The sequence below is a fragment of the Dermacentor albipictus genome, chromosome 3, assembly GCF_038994185.2.
Source record: "Dermacentor albipictus isolate Rhodes 1998 colony chromosome 3, USDA_Dalb.pri_finalv2, whole genome shotgun sequence".
In the NCBI taxonomy this organism is placed as follows: domain Eukaryota; kingdom Metazoa; phylum Arthropoda; class Arachnida; order Ixodida; family Ixodidae; genus Dermacentor; species Dermacentor albipictus.
The window spans coordinates 119353886-119381867 of record NC_091823.1 but is presented as its reverse complement, the minus strand read 5'-3'; the positions used below and the strand labels follow the sequence as shown (position 1 = coordinate 119381867).

The window sequence follows — 27982 nt, the reverse complement described above, 5'->3', positions numbered from 1 at the left end:
AGCAAAATGCCCTCTGGCATTTGCCACAACTGGTAGCTGTTAAATTTTTATAAATGGCTATGCATAACTTTGCCAAAGGTAAACAAAATGGCATCTAAGTAAAAAAATAGTTTTTTTTTTGCTAAAGCATACATATGACATCTATCACTGATGTTTAAAATGTGCTAAAATGTGGACTAGCACGTGAGTGAAGTCGTGTTAGCATGTTGTGCATAAAGAACAGTTACCAATGAGATCAGGGCAAATTCAGCTTTTTTGGACGAATGTACCCGTCAATCTCAATGAAGCTTGTTCGGCCCAGCACCTTTCAAATATCTTGAAGCTTAGCTTCTAAGTCTCCAAACGTAGCTTCAAACCTAACTTCAGCTTCACGTGCAAGCTGCAAAAATGTGCACAAAGTGCTTAGTATACTTAGTAGGCTGGACACAGTGACACGGCTCAATCGCTAGAACTACACATATCTGAATTGTGGTGTCCTGTAGGCAACGAAAAATGGTGCCACAGAAAGCTAACACAACACTAGCTTTGTGTTTAAAACAGCAATCAGTTTTGAAAACAGAAAAACTGCAATTCCACAATGCTTGTGCCTTTGTGTAGAAATGTGCATATTAAAAAAAATTCAGCCTGTGTTCATAGTATCAACTTTTACAACTGTAACAAGCATTACTAAATCAACTAGAAGACAATGTAGACAAGGCACCTCATGTGCACAATATATGCACCACTCTAGCCTCATCTGGTGTATTTACTTCGGGATGCAACATCACCACCATGATTTCCAAGAAAAGCCAAAACTGTAATGACAATTATGAAAAATGGAAAGTCAAGAACTTAAATATAGTCGTACTACATTTGGGTTCAGAAAGTACACAGGCAATTCGTTCTCTGGTCTTTTCCACTGAGCATCCAGCGTTGCCTCCAGCAAAACTTTAATTCTTCTGATATCCAAATCTGCTGGGTCCGAAGTGGTATCCTTGTCTGAAAGTAAGCGACATATCATTTTCACAATATATAGCACACTAAGCATCCATTCAATAACTATTTACAAATCCCCACTACTATGACAAGGTTTACAGCTGGTCATAAACTGCATCCTGTGATAAAGCAAATGTGGCTAGTCTATGCTACAAGATACTCGTTACCTTGAGCTCACATTCTGCATCAGTACTTGATATTAAGGCCTGTCAGGACCATTGTCCGCTAATTGAAGACAACTGGAGTCATATATTCATCCGTAGCTGCTTCTTCTTGTGCTTACTGACCACATGAAAGTGGTCTTTAAAATGAAGAAAAGCCAGCATCACTAGGGTGGCTTACCATGAGTAGGAACTCCCTTAGGCAGAATTATCGCTGATTGCAGAAGCATTCTGTCACTTACCAACATTTGCAGTGCATTTGTTTGTGATACATTTTTGCATTGACTGCTACTAACTCAGCCAAGTTCACAGTCAAGTTTCTACACCTTGCTGGCTCATTCGGTTTCCCATTTCATATCTGAATGTGTTTCATAAAGTGCCTCACAATATGCCCGATGCTCCACCTTCCAATCGCACTGTTGTCGCTTTCAATTAAGTGGTTCTTGCTGATATAATTGCAATATAGTACAGGTACTGCATAAGCCATTTACTGTACCAATTACCAAACACCACACATTTAAGTTAGAACAGAGGCACTCTAACAACTTTCTGCTGCTTCGACATAGTGTCAAAAGTATAATGAGTCACTTGTAAATTTAGTTTGTTCATCACTCTAGCTCACTTCCTGCTACTTGTGAATTTTTACGTCTTCATGTAATTTTGAAAAGTATAACAAAGGCAAATAATAGATAATTTCTACATCGTCACAGTAGAGAAGCACACCAAGGCCTCTGTCCTGGTTATTCAGCATGGCATAGTGCCTGAACCTCAAACCATCGCACAGGTCCCTCAGGAAACCATATTCAGAGAGAACAAACCTTCGCTGAAGATAGCTGCTTGCTTCTGGATGTTCGTACAAATTTCTTTAAGAGTGCCCTTAGCGATACATAATAAGCACGGGAACCATTTGGAAGTGCTTGCAAGCTTTAAACATCTGTGTTATTATATTAACACTGATCTTTTCTTTCCCTGTCAGTTAACAATCCTGATGCATCTAGATGAAGGCCCTTGGCATGCAACATTTCCTAAATGTTTTTGACAACAGCACTAACACCTGTTTTTGCACATGTGTGCTCACCCTCCAAAAGCCGACGCATATCGGAGAGCCTTGTTTTATCACTGAGCTTAGACTGTTGAAATTCCAAGAACACGTCAGTTTTAATGCACATTCCGTGGTGGACTATATCACAGTCGCTACTCGACACATGCTGCTCTTCATAGGCCACAATCAAGCTGGGAAACTTGTCAAAATGCTGTTTATAACGAGTAACAGCTGCAAAAGTGACCTTGCAAATGGCACAGCCGATTTTTAGCACAAGGATGAGCAACTTTCATGTGAGAAGTAAAGCAACTAAAATAGTAATATGATAAAAAGTCGCAGTGTCCGCCTTTATGGTGTACCTTAGTCGAGCAACTTGAACACAAACCTAATTCGGATTCTTGCATTATTACTGAGGGGGAAGCACTTCCTGCGCGCCGAACTTCATCGTCTGCTGAACTGTCAAATGAATAATTTGCGACAGATTGTGCGCTTCCTCGGTAAATTGTGGTGTTTCTTGACCAATGGTCACGTGTTTGTCCAGCAAAAGACTGTTGTGCACTGCGAGGTCCGGCTTCCTGCGGACATCCTGTAGAAGCGCAAAAGTACAAAGTAGTGAGGCCGGGAAATTTTTTTGAATGCACACTGTATGTCCTAAATCCATGCTCAGAAATGTTATGCTCTAAATGACGGTTTTTATTTAGCCAAGAAGAAACTCGGCTGATTACATGTAGGCATGGGCAACCAACTCTTCTCAGCTGCATGACATATGCATATCCAGGACAGGAAACACCAAAGACTGAAATGCCTCCTGGATATGTGCTACGATTCCATATTTAATAGCATGTTCTACTATTCATGCCACAAACAAATTTCCATGGGAGTATTTGAAGCTAAATTCGCTCATTCCTCAGGACTGAGAAAATTGTTCAAGTATTTTGTTTTAAACTACCAAATAATTTGCGATTAAATTATGTAGCAAAGAGCACACTTTTTTTCGAAGTCATTGTGGTTGGAATAGAGATTTCACTGCATTGGCCCATGTGTTTCTCATAGATGCCCTAATAAGCCTGGTGCCTCCTTCACCTTTTGCAGGAAATAAATAAAAAAGATGAAGGGCACTTTTCAAGAAAAAATTTATTACTTTACACCTTTCTTAATGTGCCGTGGCAGGACTTTTCTATTCTGGGAACTGGACACAGCTTAATAGCAAGAAAAAATACTGTTAGAAAATATTTTTTCGCAGTGCGAGAACAGTTGCTTGCACATTTAACAGGATATGCAGCACTTCTGACAAAGCTTTTGCACTTGCTTTTGAATGCAAACAGCAGCTCAACTTAGTCTCAAACAACTTTCACCCATTTTAACGGCCAGCTTTGTGCAGAACTGCCCTGTCATGAATTCACCCTTACAAAGGGCAGACTCAGACTGCAATCTTTATCAATGGCACCAGAAAAAATCGCCCGATTATGCAAACCTGTTGTCAGCGGGGTTTGTCTGCTGCAGAAACCTTTGACCAAGCTCTATATCAGTTATCAAAGCAAAAGTGTCATTCTGGAATTAGGTACAAAGGTGATCTTTTGAAGAAAGTAATTCGCACAGATGATAAGAGATAGCAAAATAAGACAAGTGCTCACTTGCAACTGTAGTTTATTCCAGAAGAATCCTGGATAAATTAACAATTTATCACGCGTGTGCCACCTCTATTTCTAATATACCATGCACTTTTTTCGCAGTCATTTGATACTGTATTGCCTTGCTCTGTTTTTAATGTTTTCAACATGTATTCATGATAGCTTGTGTTATTGTCGACCATTCTTCTGAAATGAAACTCACTTGCGGTCAGTGCTTGTTGTTTCTTTCACTGTGCCTTGTCTACACTGTTTACGTTCTTCCAAAAGATGGACCAAATTGCCTAACAAGCTATTTTACTAGAAGGCCATCACAGTACACTTTAAGCAGATAGGATATAGCTTTTGTGAAGTCACTGCTGTAAGCAGCCCCTTGGTACTGAACAAATCATGGAAATATTTAAGACTGAAATAACTTGGAACTGCTCAAGCTTCGCTTATTGTACCACAGCACATCAGCATCTTTATGTTTTCCCTGCATTTCAGGGCATAGTATATAAAAGTATGATGAACTGGAGTGTCCCATTTGGGACACAGCATGTACTTGCACTGCTTTTACAGTGAGAGTAAAAAATTACATCTAGAAGAACGTAAGTGCACCTTACATTTGAAAAGACACAAAAGATAATTTCCTCTGGCATGCGAGTAACCAAACATGGAAGGAAAAATTATGCAGATCCCACGCACTGTGGGAATCGATGTAAGCGAATCTTTCAATGCTGGATGCTTTGATTGATGATAATTAGTGATGTTGGCGGCTAAAGCTAATTTCTTCAACGTTTATGCTAACACAAGAGTGGTGAGTTGATGTTAAACGTTACTTTGCATGCACCACTGCTGTTTGTCTGTGTAGTACACAGAACACAATGTTTGCTTGAGGCGTTGTTGTGCGCCATATTTTATAACTTCTGAGAGGGTTGAGCGTTGTCATTTCTTCATATGGCACATCGTATTCTGGCAGAAGTATTGAACTTGAATCAAATTAGGGGGCTGTACGTTCCAAAACCACACTCTGATTATGAGGCGAGCCGTAGTGGTGGACTCCGAATCAATCCTGACACCGTGATGTTCTTTAACGTGTCCCAAAATCTAAGTGCACGTGCGTTTTCTATTTCGCCCCCGTCGAAATGCGGCTGCCGCAATTGCGATCAAATCCACGGCCTCTAGCAATGCCATAGCTGCACAGCTAATGCAGCGGCCACAGAAGTGTTGATTTGACGGTCGACCGCTTCCGTAGTGTCTCTTGGACCCTGCGGTGTGCTTTAATTAATGCGGCTCTGCTTCTGCACGCCCTGCGTAAGTTAACCACTTGACATATTTGCATGGCGTTTATTTTTCAGAAATAGCAGCAACATACTGTACCGTATATTGAACTTAAGCTTATCCTGTTTCCCCGCAACTGCTGTCATATAGTAGTGGGGTTTCCTTGTCTTCTCACATCACCTCCCCCCTCTCTTATATTGGAACTGCCTCTTCTCCCTCTCCTTCTTCTCTTCTGCAGTTCTATCTGCATCCCTTCTGGCCTCGCACATTAGTGGAAAAGGAAGCGCTGCAGTTTCTGCAATGCTTCTGAGGGGAGTCACAGATAATAGGCCCCTTGCAAAATTACGCCACATGCTGGTAAGTTCCAGCTTCGATTCGAAAAGTACCCTGGGAAGACATTCGCCATCTTAGGGGAAGCCGTCTCTGCTGCCTGGCCGCCTTTCCGCTGACTGTAGGCACACAGTGCTTGCGGAGCTCCGACTCGCTGTTAAAGTGCTCAGCCACTTTTGGTATAGAGACACTGTTTGGACGGGACTGCGTCGAAATGAGTGGCATCGTGTACCCGGTGCCTTCATGGGAGAGCGACTTGACCAAGTTGCTGCCGGTTCGGAAGGCGCACATTGATGCATGTGTCGCAGTTGACAGCGACCAAGAAATGCCAGCGAAAGGCATACAAGCTCGTCTCCGAGAGCTACGTCGTCATGTCATCTGTGTCAGCGAATTATTTTTGCGCAACTTAAGTAGCTGGACTTCATTTGGGCATGTTCATTGATTTTAAAATCGTACAGATTAAGCGCGTGTGTAGCGACGGAGGAACACACTGCGCCGGCACCCACTGTGCTGTATTTGCTTTGTTTTACGCTGGCGGGATGCTGTGTAGGTCCTTCTGGTAAACTAACTACTCGCTGCTTCGAAAGAGCCGTGTGAAGACACGCGCAGGAAAGAACACACGCAAGATTCGGGTGTTGACGTGTCGTGCTCGCGTCATGTGCGTCTTGTCTGGTTTAAGGCCTGTGTTCCTAAGTTGCGCCTATCAGTAAGATGAATAACCAGGTAACCGCACTTTTGGCCTTGCTTTGCTGTTGCGGTACAAGGTTTAGCTTGTTTCAAAGTTTCGCATAGGACTCGCTGTGCCCGCGCCGCGCGCAGTGGCCTCGCGGCATTACTGTAACTACAGAGTCTGCTGTCATTATGCAGGCGTATTGCGGCTTCACTGCATTTCTTTAACTATGTAGGCTTTAAAACTTCCTCGCAGTGCGAGTGCTTCTACTACGTCAGGCACGCTGCGACACCCAGGCAGTCCTTTTGTATAATGTAAGACGACGGTACTGTTTCAAGACTTGCATGTATTGCATAGCAAGGGATAAAACAACCCCACGAGACAGGGACAAAAGGACAGTGCTATGAAGTGCAGTGCTGTCTCTTCGTTTTCATCCTGTTGCGCTGTTCTCTGCCTTTAAAAATTCTTTGGGGTATTACGTCTTTGAGGTGGTCCCGTAGCGCTCGTCACCCGTTTCGTGACAGAGCGTTGCCAGCTCCTGTTGCGACTCTGAGGTGGTCCCGTAGCGCTCGTCACCCATTTCGTGACAGAGCGTTGGTAGCGAAGACTCCGAGTCAGGCGTCGGTGAGAATAACAAAAGGGACCCTATACACTATATACAGGTCATTATACAGGACAAGATCGGATCGGCGCGGGGGCCAAGAACTAACAGCAAACGCGACTGTTCCCGCTCGGCGACGTCCGGTGAGACTCCAACGCCTGACACATCTCACTCCACTCGAGAGCGGCACTCGGCTCCCGGTGGGTCGGTGGATCCGGTTCTCCCGGCGGCGGCGTCGGGGCTTATAAAGCCCCGAGAAACGATTGTCACTCAAACGGCCCAATACAAAGCCAGCACTCGACGGTCGTCCGAGAGGTTCAACTAGCGACCGCGCTGGCCACCCGCTTCAATGTTGCCGCGCGCGGTGACCTCCAGGGAAAAGGAAATACGGCGCCGGGCTGTCTAGCACTTTGTTGCAGGTTTGGACATGTCGCTTGCCGATGCTTCTCCTCAGGACGCTGCTGCCTGGTGGCTCAGCATCTTGACTTGTCAAGGGAGAGTTAGGGCGCTGTGCCTTTCGGCGCAGCCCCGGGTTTGTCCAAAGGGCGTTCGCAGGATAAATTCTGGATCTTGTAGATTCGGATTCCGGGCTGGTTGTGCGGGCACAACAGCATCCCCGCCATCAGATAAGGCGCCAGGAAGACGAGCTGCCTCCACGTAGCTCGGATGCCAGGCGCGCACGTTCGCCAGGCTCGTCCAAGTTCACGTCCAGTGTCCCGACGCCAGGTAACTTCACGTGCCCAGGTCCCAGTCGCCAGGACAGGAGCTCTGCTCACCGCGTTGTCGCCAAGGCACCTCGACCAGCTCCGCTCAGGTCGTTCCGAAGCCCTTGCTTCTCGCCACTGGTCATGGTTGGTCGTTCTGCAGCTTGCAAAACCGACCGGCAAAAGGCAACACCCAACACGAGCAAGTGCCCTCTGTCTCCCGTCAAACACCAGACACGGCCATAATCCAAATCGACCTAGCTAAATTGCTACCCCCCTTTTTGCTCCCGCTGCAACAAGAGGCAGGTGTACGATGTGGTACACAAGGCTCAAACAACCATTCTTCAAATTAACAGCACACCAAAATATCATGAACAATTAATAATCAGCAATAGGAATGAAAATTAGAATGGTCCCCTTGAAATCACTTGGACTTAGAGCATACTACTGAGGAAGCAAATAAGGTCCTTCAAAAAAAATTTTTTTTCCGTGATATTTTCGAGGAATGAGAAGCTGCTTATATTTGCGACCCTGCTTATCCGTGTAGCGGCGGTACAATAAGCCAGAGTCCTCGTAAAATGAAACCCTCTTTTTTTCCACTCCCCGTTTGACGCTCTTCATCAGATCGGCTATTGAACAGTGTTCCTGTTGCTCGCGAATCAGTTTCCCTTTCAACTGCAGCCAGCTCCTGCCAGCTGGCGGAAACCGGAGCGAGTGTGGAGCCCGCGTCGCCTAACTGCGGCGTCGTGTCCATATCGCGGCTAGCACTCCACGTGTCACTCCCAGTCACTTCCAGGACACGCTCGCCTAGGCCAGCCTCTAAGTTCTGCCTCTCCCGTGCCTGCTCGCCACTCAAGTTACCTTGATCGGTCCGTGTGCCGCACCGCTGTTCGCTCGCCCACGCAAAGTCAAGTTCCTTCGACAGCTGGCGCGCTTTGGATCGCGTGAGGGCGATGTACGCCACGTCGGCAAAGAATGATTTGCCCTGATCCTTCAGCAGCTGCTCCGAGCTATATGAGAAGAGGTAGGGAAAGTGCTCCTGGAGGGCGGCAGACACAGCGGCTTTTGTGTTGTTTCCCAAACTCTCTTTCAATGATAACCGTTGCGATCGGTAAACAGACACTCTCCTCCTCGGCCACTTGCCGTATCCTAGCGCACTCGCCCGTAAAATCACTCGAGGAGACGAAAGACGGGTGGACAACGTCCACAGTTGCTGCAGAGGCCCGAAGTGCTCGGCACTTCTTACCGTTTACCTTAATTTCCTGCATATATGGCTCCAATAGTCGTATGTTTTTGTGAGTTTCCTGTATTGTCGCAAAAGAAATTTTCTCTTGGCAGTTCGCAGCGATGTGCCCTCGCTTTTTGCAATTGTAGCAGGTTAACGGTTTCCGTTTTTCAAAAGAAAGCGTCGTATCGTTTCCCTGTTTGGGACCATCGTTATCATACTGAGATGCATTCTGTCCTTCCCTTACAGTTTCTTTGGTAAGGGACTCGTCTTCCAGAAACTCGCGACGCGTGATTTGCTTCCGTTCGTCGGGCTTCCCGGAAAACCCATCTCTCCTATCTGCTTTTTCTACGCGCACTGCCTTGCTGTGCAAGCTGCGGCGGGTGTAATACTCTTCCACTAACTCTGCTGCCTTGTTTAGCTTGACCTCCTTTAGCCTATCTTGCAGCCAGAGCCTGACATCCTCATCAATGCAATGGTAGAACTGCTCCAACGCGATGCATTCGACGATTTTGTCGCGGTCGTCGTAAACCTCTTCGCCCTTCAGCCATTCCACCAGGTCGGCTTTTAGACGAAACGCGAAGTCAACATTCGACTCCCTGCCCTTTTTTGCATACTGGAACCTCTGCCGGAAAGCTTCGGGCGACAATTTGTACTTCCTCAGTAGCGCTTCATTCACATCACTGTAGCTCTCAAACGCCTCTTTCGATAAGCAAGTTATTACGTCTGATGCCTCCCCAGGAAGCAAGGCTAACAGATTCTGTGCCCAGAGGAATCGCTCAATGCTATTCCGTTCGCACACGTGCTCAAATTTCACGAGGTATTTGGCCATATCCTCTCCGACGACAAAGGGTGGAAGTTGATCGCGTATTCTTGGACCGTTAGATGTGAGACTAGGCGCCGGCGAGCTATTTCGGGTCTCCAACTCTTTCATTTTAAGCTCGTGCTCGCGACGTTCCCTCTCTTTCTTTTCCTCCTCGCGACGTTCCTTTTCTGCCTGTCGCTCCCGACGTTCATTGATATCCGCCCAGGCCTCTTCGGCTTCCTCAGCCGTTACGTCCCCAGGCCTCATGATCTCAAGGATCGCATTCTTTCTTTCGGTTGAGCCCAACTCAATGCCCAGCTCCTCACAAATTTGGAGAAGTCCCTTGACCATGCACTTCTCCATCGTTCACACTGTCCTCCTGCTGTTTACCCTTTTTGAATATACCTGCCGTACGCTACTATAACGCTACTAGTAAGACATCCGCAAGTATTTCACACACTGCCCTGTTTACCCCCTCAGCATCCCCTGGTTTTCAAAACACTCTCACTAGGCTTGAAACACACAAGGTTAACACAATGCAACACTAAATCCTTCCCTAAGCTACTATAACTTGTGTCAGAGAAAGTCTGGTGTTTGAGGTAAACTTCAGGCACTCACCGCGCCGAGGTAGCCGATGCCGGTCAATCCCGTAGCTGCCATCCACTATTACGTCTTTGAGGTGGTCCCGTAGCGCTCGTCACCCGTTTTGTGACAGAGCGTTGGTAGCGAAGACTCCGAGTCAGGCGTCGGTGAGAATAACAAAAGGGACTCTATACGCTACATACAGGTCATTATACAGGACAAGATCGGATCGGCACGGGTGCCGAGAGCTAACAGCAAACGCGACTGTTCCCGCTCGGCGACGTCCGGTGAGTCTGCAACGCGTGACACATCTTACTCCACTCGAGAGCGGCACTCGACTCCTGGTGGGTCCGTGGATCCGGTTCTCCTGGCGGCGGCGTCGGGGTTTATAAAACCCCGAGAAACGATTGTCACTCAAACGGCCCAATACAAAGCCAGCACTCGACGGTCGTCCGAGAGGTCCAACCAGCGACCGCGCCGGCTGCCCGCTTCAAAGCAGCCGCGCGCGGTGACCTCCAGGGAAAAGGAAATACGGCGCCGGGCTGTCTAGCACTTTGTTGCAGTTTGGACATGTCGCTTGCCGATGCTTCTCCTCAGGACGCCGCTGCCTGGCGGCTCAGCATCTTGACTTGTCAAGGGAGAGTTAGGGCGCTGTGCCTTTCGGCGCACCCCCGGGTTTGTCCAGAGGGCGTTCGCAGGATAAATTCTGCGTCTTGTAGATTATGATTCCGGGCTGGTTGTACGGGCACAACAGGGGTCAGGTTGCAGCAGTCATGCAAGAAATGCTGATGTCAGTCACCGGATGCAATTGCCTTTGACCCCTGTGATCCTTCCGGTGAGGTACCGTGGAAGTGAAGTTCCCCTATTCGCTGAGGGATGCCATGAAAGAAGACCTCCTGTCCCAAGACTTTTTCATCGAGTAATGGGAGCTGCAGACCTACTCTCAAGAAGGACCATGAATACTATATGCAAGTGCTCGGCCAGGTGGGTGCGACCTAGACGCAGTGGGCAGACTTCGTAGTGTTTGGACCACAGTTCCTCATTGTACAGAGGTGTCGTTTGTGAGAAGTAGAATGGAAGGACATGGAAAGTGTGCTGGATAGCTTTTATTTCAACACTTTTCTGCCATCTGCAGTAAAGCAGCAGGAGAACTGAATAAAATACCGTTAGTCTTGCTTCAACAGGCCACAGGAGTTGAAAAATGTCACTGTTCACATTCGAGAATTAAAGGGCTTTGCATGTGGCTTAGCACTGCACAGACTGACCATAACTGGTTGATCAGCAGGCCAAGGGACAGGGCTATGGGGCGGTCAAAGAAGTGATAGCACTTGACGCACTGTATTCATTGCTCAACATGGATGCGACAAGATGCAATATTTTGGGTTTTCTTGATGTCTTCCTCTTCGAACTGCCCTATCTGAGGAATGGTGGAATGTTAAGGCCAACTCTTTTTTCATCAAGCAGGTCCTTGATTTTGAAGCCTTTATCAGCCATGACCGAGTCTCCAGGAAAAAATTCCTAGTCCAGAAATCCACTTCGAATGACTACTTCTAGACCGGACAGTAAACCCATGAACAACTAGTTCCGAAGCGAAAGTCAGCAGACCATCTGGTGATACACCAACAAGGCCTCAAAAGTGTTGGCTGTTTTATAGTTTGAGTATGTTCCTGACTGCATTACAAGAGAACTGGGTACCTTGCACCTGATCTCTGTGGCGTCGATAATCACTCTTGTGGATGGGTACAGGTTACTGAAATCAGCAGGCATGGAAAGGCATGGTCAATCACACTTTGGGGTACCCACAAAGGGATTTTCCAAGGTGAGATACATAAAGTTCACTCAGCTGGAGAATACCCTCGACACTGTGCTGGCAGAGATGCCAAAAATGTGCCCATGGTGCGGGTGAAAGAATCCTGTCCTGAGTTTCACTAACGTGAGTAGCAGCACTTCCTAAGGTGAAAGCTTGCGAGGACGACCCCTGCCCTCATTAGGCATTCTTTCTTGCTATATAAACATCGCATGAATTTTCACCTGGTTTTAGCAGTAGCAGCAGCTTGTGAAAATCCTGGTAGTTAAAAAGTCCTGTGTAAAACTGCATGCTACTATCGTCATTCTTGAATTGGTCAAGAGTGACGACACCCTTTAGTGTTGCCTTTCAGTTAGAGCTTGCGCTTCTTGCAGTTGCCAAGTGGTTACTTGAAGCTGCTGCTGAATATTTCCATTCTGTGCTGCAAGCTCCAAATTCTTCTCTTTTTCTGCAACAAGTTCATCTTTCAACTTCTGTAGAGAACTCCTCAGATTTGCTACATAAGCATAGAGGCCTTTAAGTTGTTCACACTTTACCTGAAGCTCCTCCTTGACGATGGGGCACACAGAACAAATTTGAGGTTCCAGATGTCATGTTGGCTCAGCAGGCAAGTCCACTGGCTGGTTTTCCAACACCATAGGTTCATAGTTAAAATTGCCGAAGACACTTAGGAAATTCTGAAGTGTGCTTGGCGAAAGCCTTGCAGGTCAACCCACTGCAAATAACCATGTTGTACATGGCGCCCCAGTGGAATGACCACAGTGTTCGCCGATAGCCATTGGAATTACCCAAAGGTGCTTGTAGTAAACGACGGACTCTGTACACATTTTATGTGTCATCATTCACGGTCACGTTCATACGTTCATTGCACTAACCTGTTACTTCTCTGTGTATGCCATATCACATTCATCGATTGCTTCGAAGATGTCCTCTGGGAGGATATCTCAAACTGCTTGGCGTGGAATCACTGGGCCGCTTCGGAAACACTGAATCTGTTGGACTGATAAGGTACTCTGGAAGAACGCTAGTTTCATTGCTTTCAATGCAATAGGTTGGTATATTAGAAGAGAAAATGATGGTCAAAGCACCATTTGTGAATTTCATGCTGATATCCCAGGGTCGGCACACCAGTGTGACATCACGGATGCCATAATATTCTTCTTGCATATAAGTCGTTGTGGTTCATGTAATGTTCTTGAAGCTTCCCAAGATAAGAATTTGGCTCTTTTAGAATTCAATGCAATTCATTCTGACCAATGAAAATATATCCAGGCCTGAGGGGAACAAGTCGGAATTCATGATGTTACAGTGAGACGGTGCAGGAACTTCAAAGAAGTGTCGCCACCAGTCTCCAATTGCATCTTTTCTAGCTTACCAAGCATCTTCTTACCGTAAGAGTGGCTGTTTTGGTATTGCAGAAGAGCAATGTACTAACACTGTTCAAAACAATTTTCTCTTTAGCATTTCTTTAAATGGCCTCAAGACCAAATTTATCATTGAGTATGCACAAGTATGTCTTGTCACTGCAAACTACTGCAACACATTTTTGTACAGCAGCCATTGGCACTGTGATGTGTTCTCCAGTGCATTTGGCGAGGACAAACTGAGAGAAACTGTTCCTGCAAAATGTTCCCAACACTTCGCCGCACACCCTGGACACATTTATGTGGAGCACAATGTGTCTCAGACGTGCATTTCGCATGCCCCTCGGAACAAACAACAATTATGTCAATAGACGGCCAACGTTACCACCCACAAAAACAAAAGAAATTACTCTCTGATTTATCAAGTTCCGCGGTGCAAAATGTGAAGGAGCCTATTGCCATCTTCTTATAGTGAATGCCATCAGTCCTGTGTACAGCCTTACCATAGAACATGACCTCCCCATTTTTCACACTTCTCAGCTTGTAGCCCTTTACTAGCATTCGGAAAATGTCGCCAACATCAGCGCTCCTTTTTGTGACATAATGCCATAACAATGGAACAGCCTGCATTAAACAAAACTTTTCGACACTCTGCCTTTCATGGTGCCTGGTACCCCTAACCATCTTTATAAGCTTGACATTCGTAGACTCAAATGGGAACGTGAAGTAAGCCCACAGAGGGCCCCATTCTTTTACAGTGTCAGCCAAGTGCAAAAGCAAATGCGAATTAAAAGTCACGTTACTATAGGCCATAGAGCTCCTCATATTCCCGCAGAAACTTCAACATTCTAATCTTTATAGCATGTAATTTCTCAAGTGGGATCCGGTCACTCAACATGCAATGCATCATGTCCACAAAAGACAGCCAATGCTTAAAATTTCTTGAAGGTATATACCCAGAGAGAACAACAGGTGGGTATAACGGTAACCAGTTTCGCCAGTCAGCAGATTTCCAATATTTCACTTCCTTCAGGGACCTAGGCAGCCTGACATTTCCCAGGCAGGACTTATGCCCAACAACCTTCCATCAATCTCTTCAAAGCGATCACGAAGGTGAAAGCCCTGGGATGCTCTTGACTTCAGCCATATTAATGTTGTCGCTTTAACAAAGCCGGAGCACACTGCATGCGTATAATCAACCACAAAGCCAGAACAAAAAGTGAATGAAGCCAGAAGTGTGAGAACACTTGTGCCTTTGACTCCAGAACTTCCTTTCTGTCTTTATGCTCTGGCTTTGTGGGCAGGCTGAATGAAAGAGTCATTTGTGCGCAGCTTGGGCATGGATTTTGGTGCAGATTAGACACGGCAGTGGCCCTTGCCTCGGGCAACCACCTGCTCTGGGGATTCTCACCAACCGCAGCCATGTTTCCCATTAAATTGGGTCATGCCCATAAGTTCACTCCTGGCTACACTATCAACAGTGCAAGGACCAGGATACGCTTTCGTTGTTCTCTCACAACCTTCGAAATCCTTCCACTTTACACCAGTAGAAGAAAGGTCATTCATCTTGAGCACAAAAGGCAAAAGTGTTCATAGCAGGTTCCTGGTTACCGAACCATAAACCAGCTAGAAAAGATTATTAGCCCTCTCTTTAAATTGTAATTCATTTACTTGGGCAAGAAGTGGCCAAATTCCATAGCTGCTGCTCTCAAAGAGGGAAATACTATCTGTATTGAACGTCAAACTAATACCACTTGCGGAAACAGGAAGCTTCCTATAACCTACGCTGTCAGTAATATCAGTAATGTCAAGCGAAGCTGACTGCTGAAGAGGTATGGTGCGCCTTGTTTTCATGGTATCGCATATTTGCCCTTCGATGTCTAATACAAAAAAGAATGATGCTTTTTTTTTTACAAGGTCAAGCACCTGAAGCTGAGCCTTGCATTTCTCACATGTAACCTGTGCCACCTGTTCAAAAGGGCCAAGGTACGTTGAACAACTATTTCAATAAATGTGCCTGGCTTTCTTCATGTCAACCCCATTAAAATGTCGGAAGGAAGTATATTTTGACGTTGGCTTCACCGTCGCGGCAGCCCTAGCTGCTCCCTTCTTGCAGTCGTCTTGTAGTTTGTGGGCATCCATCAAGTGTCTTTGCAAGTTCGACGTGCTTACTGTGCTCGCGTAGCGTTTAGCCTAGCAGCTGCGGAGGAAAGAGGAAAATATATAAATTCTCACAATAAAATGATAAAACAGCTACGACCAAATTTAATAGTTTAGCTCCGTAATGAACCAGAGGTGCTCTACTCACGATTCGAAGGGCTTTGAGTTATCTTCTTTTGATGATTTGCTCAAGCAGCTCTCGCAGTAGTACTCACTTCCAACTGTCTTCTGCTTTCCCCCAGTGAGGTACGCCAAATGTCCAAAGTGTCTCCAAACAAGACTTGACTTCAGCTTCGAATGCAACGGAATAATTCGAAAACTTCCAACCGATATCTTAAACATGTCGGGGCTAAAAAACTCCATCTCGCTAGTTACACGTACTCTCGCGCCTATGCCATCTTCGGGCATGTCGCCGATTCCAGCCACAGCCGCAGAGCCCACGACCGTCAAGTCGTGATTCTCACGTTCCGAGACTACTCGTTGCGCCATGTTGCGCTTTGCAGAAGTTTCGAAATTGGACGTTGCGCTGCCGCGCGGAGAGCGGGGTTGCTTTTGTTTGTTTTGTTTTGCTTCATTGCTCAACTCCTTGACACGATTATCTGCCTCAGAGAGAGAAAAGAATTAAAAAAGACAAAAGAAATTTCACATGCAGGCAGATTTGCGGGGAATAATATATTTATTCATATTTAGAGGGCGTGCCGATCACGCCGAGTGAAAACGTCGGCGGCGGCGGCGCGCCGATGCCTCGGCGCACACCTCTAGTCTAGGGTCACCGCTGTTGTCCAGTCATCTCGTGATGATGATTTTCTCATCGCTGCTTACCAGGCAGTCAGAGGACCCCCTTCTCTCCTTCTTCATTTGGCCTTCTGGCTTCAACGGACATTTCTCGGTCCGGTTTGATCGGATTGTTCCAGCAGCATATGTAGTTTTGTCACGAAGCACCCGCAAAACTGTCAAGGACGTAAAATAATTGTAAAAAAAAAAAGTTTGTGGCAATACCATCCGGTATTCGCCTCGCAAGATGGAAGACAAATGCTCCGGTGACTCCGAAGTCCTTTTCGTGTGCTGGAACAAGTTCAATGGTTGAACCTTAATAAACGAGGAAGTCATAGATAATCCCCGAGGCACCGCACAACATGAAAACTTTCACTCCCCACGGGTTTGGTTTCCCTTTGATGTATTGTTTTATGTCAAGCTGTCCTTTGAACGGGATGATTTCCTCGTCGATGCAAATATGCTCCTCTAAAGTCAGGTTTAGACATCTTTCACGAAATGTCTCCAAAAGTGTCCTGACCTTCCAGAGACGATCATTGCTGTTGTGGTCTCCGTTCACATCAACAATGTGTAAGCAGTTTCTGAGCTTCTCGAACCCGTTTCGTGACATGTTCGCAGTTGAGAAAAGCTCAGTTTTGAGCGACGGCTTCCAGTACATGCGCAGCCGTGGGTAACGAAAGACACCCATCGCTAGATGTAGTGAAACCAGCTTTCTGATTTATTTTGTTTCAACGGATTTTCCCTCTTGAGAAGCAGAAAGAATACATGTTTGTTTTCTCGGCAAGATCAACAAACACACTCTTCGGCACGTACCGAGAAAAATACTCATACGGGGTCGGTAGACCATCAGGATCATTCTCATTCGCTTCACCAGATGATTGAGGTTGATACGTGGCTGCTAGCTTATTGAAAGCTGCACTCGACCACGACCTGTCCTCCGGTGTTTCTTTGTCAACTTCTTCATCGCTGGAGGCAGCCGAGAGCTCCTCTAGTGCATCACGCTCATTGTCACAAACGTGTTCAAGAGCCTCAACCATGTCATCCATGTCATCCTCAGCCTCTTCGACCTCCGACACGTCACCATCCTTTAGTGCAGCAAACATGACATCTGGATCCCCGAGACGTAGATGTCTTAATCGAGGTCGCTTTGCCGTTGAATAAAACTATCCGGTCGGAATTTTGGCCTCTGCAATAAAAAAAAACATGAAGAAAGTAGGCATTACAAAAAAAAAAGTTCTGCCTTTCCATGCAACACGCGCCGATGGTTTATAACCACTGAGGCCTGGTGTCCTATATATAGGATACACACATCGTGGCGTGCTGTGACAAATGTACTAGCCAGAGGGAAAACATTGTGCAACTGTTGAAGCCTTGAGTGTCTTAGAAAACACCTACAAAATTCTTATCACAAAGACGCTCGTAGGTATGGAGTAAAAAAAAAATGACAAAATTTCGCTTACCACTGCAGCCGCCGTTGCCGCCTTCCACCATTTTGCAAACTTCCGCCAAAACATCCAAACTGGGAAAGACGAAACTAGCGTTTTATTGGGCGAACTTGTGCCCTCAAAGACATGCTACACTCAAATAATTGCGACAGCGGTGAACACAGTCGGCGATCGGCGATAATCTGATGAGCGGATCAAGCCTGTCGGCTTTTATACATCAATCGTGGAATGTTCCAGAGTAATCGCTGGGACCCGCGTTCCTTCCACAAAGTTCTACACCATTCGCGTTGCGCATACATGCAATAAGATTATGCAAGATTCGGCGACAACAGACAACGGATAGAAGCATCGAAAACATTGCAGAAATTTCCGATACACGCAAGCGCATCCCGCGCTTATGTCCATGCTTATGGGGATGTCCTGGGAGTCAGCTCAGTTCTTGTTTCAGATTCTTGAGCAGTTTAATCATGACTTATAGCCGTTCTTCTTCGTGTCCTTTTTATAGGACACCAGGGCCGAAAGGGTTGGTTTGCAAGAGCCTCGTCATCTAGATTGCTTTCTTTGACGCATGTTTCTTTGGACCTTGCTGCGCTTGTGTTTTTTTAGGCACTGCTGATGCACTGCAGTAGCCGCTGCTTTGGGGGCCGCCGTTTGGTCGCTGGTTTTGAAAATGGAAATTCGGATAGAATGCATTTTTTTTTTCAGGAAACGTCGTCCACTTACAACATTGCTGATGAAATCATGTGGCTTGAAATGCTTTGAGCATACCTTAGTTGATTGCTCATTTACACAATTAGGGCCTAGGTCTCTCCTTATGGCAAAAATCCGCTTCAGCAGTAAACTGTCTCGGGGAAACTTGTGATAAGACACCTGCAAAAGATGTACATGGCATTGAGAATGATGTAACTGTGCTTTTTTTCTTTCTAATCAATTGCATGCCGCAAATGGCTCAGTATTTATTTCCCATTGATCAACGTCATAAATAAAAAAAAATTATGGGGTTTTACGTGCCAAAACCACTTTCTGATTATGAGGCACGCCGTAGTGGGGGACTCCGGAAATTTCGACCACCTGGGGTTCTTTAACGTGCACCTAAATCCAAGTACACGGGTGTTTTCGCATTTCGCCCCCATCGAAATGCGGCCACCGCGGCCGGGATTCGATCCCGCGACCTCGTGCTCAGCAGCCTAACACCATAGCCACTGAGCAACCGCGGCGGGTAACGTCATAAATAGAAAGGAAAGGAACTCTCCTCTGAATTCTTTGATTTCAATGAATGTGGGCTTCCTTCGCAGAAAGGAAACATTTACTGTGCTACGACTTGCGAAATTGGTAGCTTACGCACGCCACCAAAGCGCGTCATGTATTCGCGTGCGCGGCTCAGACCGAGCGAGTCAAGCGAGATCGGATAATGATCCGACCGCTGAGTGTCAGGGCAGCGTACCCACTCATAGTGGCACCGTTCGCCAACCAGCGATAAGTCTATCACACTCCCGCGCACCTTCCGACGCACGAAAGTGGGACTGCCGGTGTTGATGATCAGCAGACCAGAGGAGTGGATGGAGTTCAGGTTCCTGCCATTAGGCTCACAGCGGCTGCTGCCCCATGCCGTGTGGTGAGAGTTAAAGTCGCCGCACACAACACAGTCACCGTTCATGCGCGCGGTAATGCTCTCCACGAAAGACGCATGCCATCGCTGCACGAGTTGCACGTACACGCTGGCGACACAAGTGTCGGCCCCCCCAACGCGCACCGTCACAGCCACACACTCTACGGAGGTGGGAACGATGTCGGCCACACGAACGACGGCTTGGGCAAGGCGCGCACAGACGTAAATAGACACGCGGGAGCGACCGGGTGGATGGAGCGGATCACAGCACTGCACATTGGCGCAAGTCCGTAACTCGCAGATGGTCGCACTGTGGTTACCACGAATCCCGGAAGGTTGCGCTCCCCGTCGCGCGTGTATGTCTCTTGCAACGCGAGCACGTCGTACTCGTGCAGGAGTAGGTGTCCGGACAGTTCGGCGTGCCGTCGGCTCCGCGAGCGCACGTTCCATTGCAGGATGCGCGGCTGACGTTTGGCTGGGCGACTAGCCGTGGTGATTGTCGCTGTTGACATGCCACTGCCTGCAGGCAGATGGCCTAGAGCGGATGGTCAGCTTGCAGCATGGTGCTGACTGCTTGCATGGTGAGCAGCAGGTTTCCACCAGCTGATCCATAGTAGTTTTGGCGGGTGGAGCAGCAGTATCCTGTGTCTGCTGGCGTTGAGAGGCACGAGGGGCTGGTACCGGATGCCTGGGTGCAGGGCTGGGGTCATTCAGCACGCTCGCATAGGAGCGCGCCGGAGACAAGGAGGACTGCTGCGGCTGCTTCTCCTCCCGGACTGCTGCCCTGACAGCACGCCTCGACAATGCCGAGGTGGAGGAAGCCATGATGGTGGCCACCTCCCGTTCTTCCTGCCATTTGGGGCAGGCGGGAGTGTCGGCCCTATGGGGGCCCCCGCAGTTCCTGCAAGGGACTTTCTGGCAAAAGGCGCCCTCCGCGTGGCTCTTGCCGCAGGAGATGGGCTGACATTTGTGCGCAGCCGTATTGCAGCAACCTAGTTAGAGTTGGCGAGCTTGATCGTATACTCTGCCGCCTTTTGGGTATAAGCTTTGCTATGCGAGATTTTAGCTCCCTGTTGTGTTTCTGATGGCACCAGTGGCGGACGAGGTTGTGCCGGGCTTCCCAAAAGTGGAGGAGCTGGTTATCCACATCCGAAACCGCCTCTGAGAGCTGGATCTGTGTTTCCGTAGGATGCAAGCTAGCAACCAATTGCTGGGACCAAGCCTGGTAGCCTTGCATGTGTATGGGAACAGTGTCCTGCCAATTGTGCCTTAATTGCGTCCAATCTGGGATGCGGGCTTGTTTGATGGGTCGCGCCAAGGGGCGTGTGCGAATGGTTGTGTTGATGAGGCAATGGTCGCTATCGAGGGTTTTCTCAGTATTGACCCAGTCGGCGAACTGAATGTTGCGTCTAAAGTTCAAATCCGGACAGATGTTCTTGGTCACGGAGTTGCCAATCTGGGTGGACGGGGTCAGTGTAAATGGTGAGACCCAGCGTGGATGTACGCTTCGCCAACTTACGGCCACGCTTCTCTTCACGGCGGTACGTTGAAGTCGGCCACAATCAGGAGGGCGTCCCGACCCGTAACTCTCACTGCACGACTGAAGAGGTCCGCGAATGAGACGTGTTGGAGTTTGGGGAACAGTATACACTGAGGATGTGAATTGGTGGGTCTTGTTTGTGGAGCGGGAGAAGAGTCATCACATAGGAATAGTCTGTTTTTAGGTCAAGATTGACGTGGTTGGCCATATAATTTCTTTGGACGTAGAGACAAGATGAGGGGTCTTGTTGGAACGTCGTAATTTGTAAGGGTGGCGCCCTTCCCTGGCTCTTGGAGGGCAACCACTGTGGGCAGATGCTCAAAGGTTGAGAGGAAATGTCGGAGGTCCGCTCTCTTGGTGCGACAGTCGAGGCCTCTACAGTTCCACTGGGTTATGTGATGGGGGAGGCCGATTTGGTGGGTGGAGAACGCCTAACTTTAGGGGTAGGGGTTCTGGCCATGATTAAGTTGTGTGTTAAGAGTGACTAAAGCTTCCCCAGAGCCACTAGGCATGACCAGAGGTTTGACTTCTAGGCCTGCCAGGGTGCAGTTTTCATCATCGTCAATGTCGACAATGCCACGCTAAAATTTGAAGGGGCGGCAGCAAGATACATCCTTAAGGGGACCCCGTCCCGCTTTGCGTAGCGTGCGGAGCTGCGCAGCGACAGAGTGTGAGAGGGGATGAGTGTACCCCACCTGCACCACTAAAGTATCGCAGGTTAGAGATAGGAAATGAGAGGAGTGGGTTGGAAGATGTAGGGTTGTTGGGGTTAGGGTGGGGGGGGAGTATGAAGGAAAGGGGAGGGGTAGGGAATGGGTGGAGGTAAAGTAAGTAAGTTTATAGTAAAGGTGTGGGTGAGAAAGAGTGAATTAGAGAGAGAGAGAAAGCTACTATCAGCATCCAGCGCCGAGGGAACGGGCCCAGCTCAGCGGGCGTATATTGAAAAAGTAAAGTGATTAAATAGGTCTTCTTTTTTTTTCTTCCCTTCGTCTTGAGGGGTATTCTGTTCTTGAGCGTCTTGCTCTTCGTTGAGGCTTCGATTCTCTTGGTCCCATTTGTCTTGTCGGGTCTTTCTTGCTTGTCGTAGTTGTTTCGTCTGTTGCTTGCTTCTGTGAGGTAGGGATTCATTCTTTGCTTTGGTGGTTCTAGCCCTTGTGTTATTGTATGTTTGTTTGTTGTTTCATGGTTTTGTTGTGATGTTATGGGCTTGATGAGAAATAGTGGTTGAGGGATCCTCACCAATACTGGCTTTTATACACTATTTCTTCCTCATAGCCGTGTTTTATGTTTGAAGATGTTGTTTTGTTTTGTTCATTTTTGTCAAATTTGTATTATTTTAGCACTGTATAGTGTTCTCGTTAATCTCCTTTACTATTTCTTCTAGAATTGCCATTGTTTCTTTAGTCTTTATAATTTCTGGCTTTCTGTTCTCTAGTTTATCTCCTAATTTTTTAGTAAGTTCGTTTCTTTGTTTGGTTACAATTTGGCAGTCTTCAAGATAATGGTCGAAATCTTCAATAGTTTTCCCGCATTGACATTTTGAATGTGTTGTTATATTAAATCTTAAGAAGTAAAAGGGAAACCTCCCGTGCCCGGTCAGTGCCTGAGAGGTGTAAAAGTTTGTAGGAAAGTGCTTAGGGATGTGGTTGACATTCTTTATCCATTTGTATGTGTAACTATTTTTTCCTTCCTTGTTCCATATTTTATTCCATTCTATGTATAGGTTTGCTTGCAGTTGCTTCGATATGAATGCTTTTGTAATTGGTATGAATGTTTCTTTTCCTTCTTTTGTAGCTTCTTTTGCTAGTTCATCCGCTAATGTGTTCCCTAATATACCGCTGTGGCCTTTTACGTACGTTAATGTGATATTAATTTCTTTTGATTGATCTATTATATTTTTTATTTCACATATCATTGGGTTTGAATTATTTGGACTTTTTAAAGCTTGAAGTGCTGATAAGCTGTCTGTGAATAGTTGGTAGCTGAACTGTTTTTGTGATGATCTGATGTATTCGATTGCTTTCAAAATGGCTATTACTTCTGCATCGTAATTGGAACTGTATCCTGGTAGTTTGTATTTTCTTTGATTTTGTATTTTATTTTCTTCATCTAGTACTATAAAGGCTGCACCAGTTTCCTTTTCTTTCTTAGATCCGTCCGTATATATTCTGTAGTCTACCTGTTTTTCAGTTTGTACAAAAGGTATACTAATTTTCTTAGTCGGGTGGTTATGCCAGTGGTCATATTTCCGCATTATTTGGGTTTCGTTATATACATTATCGTTCCAAGTGAAGTTTTTACCTTCGTTGAGTATTTTGTATTGTTCGTTTTCTTTTTCCAGGGTTAAATATACAGGTGGGATTCTTGACAGTATATTAAGTGACAGATTTGATGTTGTTTTGAACGATTTCGATATCATTATTAGTGGTAGTCTTTGAATTGCTCTCAATTTTTTCATTATAATAACTTTACGTGTGTACCAAACAGGTGAAGCGTACGTTATCATTCTCTCTATTCCCCTTTATAAATTAACTGTAGTGTGTTCCTGCTAGTGCTCTTGTCATCTTTGATAGTTCTGCTTAATTTGTAGGTTACGTCTGCCACTTTGTCTTTTAAGTACTGCAAGTGTGGTAAGAACGTTAATTTATTGTCGATAATGACTCCTAGTATTTTCATCTCCTGTACCGATTTTATTTTTTCCGTTCCTATCCTAATTTGTGGCTGATGGCTCGTGTATTGTTTTCCTACTATCATATAATTAGATTTGTCATTATTAAATATAATTCCTTTTTCTTTCGACCATTCATCGATTGTTGCTATAGTTTTGTCGGCTTTTTCCTCTGCATCTTTTCTAGACTTGAATTTTATAACTATGACCACATCATCTGCGAAAGCTTGTATGTGGGTATCACTAGGGAATTTTTTCTGGAGTAAATCTGAGATTGTTATGTTCCAATAAAGTGGACTTAAAGGTGAGCCTTGCGGTGATCCAATGGTTAGTGTTTTGCATATTTTGATATTATCTCTTTCATATATTATTTGCCTTTTCTTTAGCATGTTGTCGGCTAATTTAATGAGGTTATCATGACATTTATATTCCTTTAGTTTTTTAACCACTATCGATGGTTTTATTGAGTTGAAGGCGTTCTTGATATCTAATGAAATTATTAGACAGTTCATTTTGTCTATTTTAGCCTGTTGTATTCTTTTAGTTATTTCCTGTAAAGCCCTGGTTGTTGAGGTATTATGTGTAAATCCAAACTGGTTTTTTTGAAAGTGTTGATTTTTATATAAAAAGTGATAGAGCCTGTCCTTTAGTAGTTTTTCTAGAATTTTCCCTAGGAATGAATTAATAGCGATCGGACGGTATTTATTTTCTTCTGTTTTACCATCAGATTTTGTTTTCGGTATAAGAATAACTTTTGATTGTTTCCACCGTTCGGGAAAGTGGCCTGTTCTTAGGCATGCATTGAATAGATTTAAGAAAAAAAGTTTGTGTTTGTCATATATTGCTTGAATAAATGTGGTTTTCAAGTTGTCAGGGCCTGGTGTTACGTCTTTTCTAAGATTTTTAACGATGTTAGTAATCTCTGCTTCTGTAAAAGGGAGGTCGTTGTTGAGTATGGTAGCATCTCCGTTAGTAGTTTTTTCGAGTATGTTTTCTCCGGTTTCTTCTCTGATGTCATTTAATTCTCCCTCTTGTATACTGTCTTCTATGACATTCCCTATCCAGTTAGGATATAAACTCTCTAGTAGGTGCTCTACTGTTTCTTTTATTGACATTGTAAATTCTCCGTTCTCTTTCTTGATGCTTCTAAATACAACACTAGTTTTTATTTGGTTTCTTGCTATTTTGTATGGTAAATTGAATGGATTTTTTGTTGTTTTGGTACATAATATTTTCCAGCTATTGTTTTTAGCTTCTTCCAACATATTGTTATAAACATCGTGTTCTTTATAGTATTCTTTTTTAAATTGTTGCCTTATATCACCTTTGGATCTTTGATATCTCCTTCTGTATGCTCTAACTCTCTTCCTTTCTATTTCTAACTCGTTTGTCCACCACGGGTTAGTTTTTTGTTTTGGTGGTTGTTTTTTCTTTCTGTATCTGCTTTCTAGTTCTTCAATTTTTTCGTAAAAGATGGTTACGACATTTTCGATATCGTTAGCACTATTGATCTGGCTTTGTATTTCCGTAAACCATTGATCCTTCTGCAAATGTTCAATTATTTTTGTTTGACCTTTTAATGTTATACCATAGTTTTCCAACGGTTCTACGTTTTTAATTACTATTTTAATATACCGATGATCGCTGTTATTATGATTTTTTAGAACTTCCCATTGTGCTATGTTTGTATATAGATTGTCGTTCGTTATACTAAGGTCGATCCAGCCTTTTGCTCTTTCTGTTCTAAATGTAGGTGGTGAGTCTTTTCATTGAGAATTACTAAGTTGTGTTTTATTATGAACTCTAAAATTCCTTCCCCTTTTTCGTCGTTAGTCTGGCTGCCCCACATTTTGTTTTTTGCATTGAAGTCTCCTGTAATTAGAATTTCTGTAAAGGTAATAGTGTTTATTACCTTCTCTATCTTCGATATTGCTTGACCTATATTTTCATGGGGGGGACAGTAACAATTAATGATGAGCAGTTCTCTGGTTCCTTTTGCAACTTTTGCTGCTATCATTTTCTGTTCTATTACCATGGGGAATATACTTATGTCCTCTTTATGTATAATTATTGCTGTTTTGGGTTCTTTCTCGAATGCAATTATTTTGTTTTTTATTGGAAATCCTATTACCTTGTTATTTAGAGCATATGGCTCCTGGACGATTGATATGTCTATTTGCTCTTCTTGCTGAAAATTATTTAAAGACTGATTCGCTTTATAAGCTCTTGCTAGGTTGACCTGGATTATTTGCATTTCACTAACGTTAGCCATTGTTATAATGTTGTAAATGGTGTTGTTCTGCCTTAGATCAAGCGGGCTAGAAGTCTTCGCTTCTCAACTTCGAGTTTATCCCGGTAAACCGGGCATTCCCACGACATCATTGAGTGATCCCTTTCCTCTTCTGTTCCTTCCAATTCACATACTTTGCAATAGGGATCATTCTCACATTCGCTCTGGTGATGACCCTCCTGTCCACAGTTCACGCAGTGGCTTGCCGCTTGACAATCAGCGGAACTGTGTCCGTGTTTTGCACACCTTGTGCATCTCGGCATGAAGACGTGGTCAAAGATGGGGCATCTGTTCCATGCGATATTAAGGAAGTTCTTTCCCTTGATTGCTGTGAACCCCCTCCTGTTTAGGCCTAGCACGATTGTGTCTCCTTGCCGGCCTTTCCATCTCTTTTTCACGAGTACGTCCTCAGGGTTGCACTGCAGGTGGTTTTGTTCGATTATCTTCTCTTCCAGCCCGTTAGTTTCCATATCCTCATCGATACCAATTACCTTGATGTGGTATCTGATTTCTTTTGGTGTCCTGATGTTTAGGTTCCTCATTTCGACTTTGCCTTGGATATGTTCTTGTAGTTTGGCTGACGCTTCTTTGGAGGTTGTCGTGAGGATAACTCCCTCTCTGCCTGTTTTCATGGTGGCGTCTCGTATGCCCAACTTTAGTGGGTCTATCTTCTTTTTGATCAGTGTTTCGACCTCCTTTTTTCTCATGTTGTCTGAGGTGACAACCAGTGCATAGGAGGGTTTGGCTGTCACCTCTTTTTCTATGTCTTCATGGGCTGGTTGGTGGTTCTCGATTTTCTTTTCATCTTCCACTCTTTTCTCTAGTTCCTTTATTCTCCCTTCTTGGTATGAGATTTCTTGCCCTTGTTCCATTATGATGTTCTTGATCTTCGAATGCTCGGAGAGGATTGAGTCGATTTGTTTCAGCACTTCTTCATTTCCGCCACTAATTGTGGAGATCTTGATGAGGGCTTTCATGATGGCCCTATCTGCTTTTCCCAGCTTGGATAGGACCAAGTGTCTCTCTCCTCTCTTTGTTTCGTGCAGTGGTTGAGTTTGCACGTCATCGAATGTTGGGATCTGGCTTTGTTCCTTGGCCTGCTCAGTTTCTTTGGGGCCGTCATTTTCCTCTTCGTGTTCTTCTTCGTCCCAAGAGTCTTTGACATCTGTTTCGTTTCCTCTTGTAAAGTCATCTTCAGATGGCTTTCGGTGTCTTCCTTCCTTGTCTTCTGGAAATTCGTACCATGGGATTTCATCGCTGAGGATTTGGTCCTTGTCTTTGGTCTTCACATTTTCTCTTGTCTGTGACATGAGCTCTTGTTTGCTTTCCTTTCCTTTCAATTTCTTCTTTGTTTTCTCTTTCTTCTGTTCGTCGGAAGCCGCTTGGGGGTTGCGCTGTCTTGGTTCGGTACCAGACATTGGTGGCTTCCCTTTGGTTCCCGATGTTGAAGGCGTGTTTGTTCGTGACACGGCTTCGCCTTCTTCAGGGGCTCTTTGGATTTGCCGCACTTTGAAGTCGTCCCGAGTAGCTTGTGCTACACTCTTTTTGCTTTTGAGAGATTGCATTGCTTTTCTTTGGTTATTCCGCCGTTTTTGGCATAAAAGTGCTTTAGTGTTGGCAACCTTGTGCTTTTAGCTTACTTGAAGCTTGTCCTAGGCACCACACGTCTTTTCGCCAATTTTTGGGAAAAAATTCGCCCTTTAGCCAAATTTAGCGGAATATAGTCAGTTTGTCAGGCCACCATGGGCAAGTTTTCAACCTTGATAAAAATGGCATATTTTTTATCGGTGTTCCGCTTGAAGTAGCGACTTCGCGCTTTTTCCTAGCGCTGTCTACACATTTTTCTGATTCATTTGGTACCAGAACCGTGATTCTAGGCCAAAAAGTTCCGAAGTTAGGTCAGTTTTCACTTGGAAGTTTCGAAATCCAAAATGGCGGCGCCCATGTTCTGGCGGGAAACCACGCCCGCCTAGGGTCGGAAAACTGCTTTTTTCTTCAATCTTCTGCAATGTCTTGCAACGACACTTGCTGATTCGAACTCGCGTTCACTCAAGGAGTCTCCAGACACCGGAATTCCGTTCGTAGGCTCCTTATTTGTTGATATTCGGCGATCGCGGCCGTAATGGCCGCCGTGGGGCCTTGTTTACAACAAGAAATCGCAGATTTTTGCTGTTTCTTGGCCGATTTCGATGCGGTTTTCGGTGTCTGCAGGTTCTCCGAGTGTTTAGACAAGAGGAGTGTCAAAGGGTTTGCATGTACTCACTGGTTTGATGGGTGAAATCCGGAAAAAACCCGCTGCCTTGAAAACGGCTGGCCCGAGCCCCTCGGCGGCAGTTGCG

The 27982-nt window shown here is 45.5% G+C and overlaps 1 protein-coding gene and 1 long non-coding RNA gene across 11 annotated transcripts in view; one reads left to right on the top strand and one right to left on the bottom strand.

Moving 5' to 3' along the window:
- LOC135919467 (uncharacterized) overlaps positions 1-27982 on the top strand; it is a 283301-nt gene that overhangs the window by 116255 nt on the left and 139064 nt on the right. The window lies entirely within an intron of this gene.
- Positions 750-27982, bottom strand: LOC135919471 (uncharacterized). 2 transcript variants are annotated; one of them, XR_011512899.1, is made up of 4 exons: positions 27907-27982; positions 18260-18406; positions 2564-2764; positions 750-978 (listed from the first exon to the last, which is right to left on the bottom strand). It is a non-coding gene; the product is annotated as an uncharacterized lncRNA (long non-coding RNA). The 2 variants fall into 2 exon arrangements; XR_010569976.2 differs by lacking the exons at positions 750-978; positions 2564-2764 and adding an exon at positions 16015-17277 and having other exon boundaries at positions 17552-18406.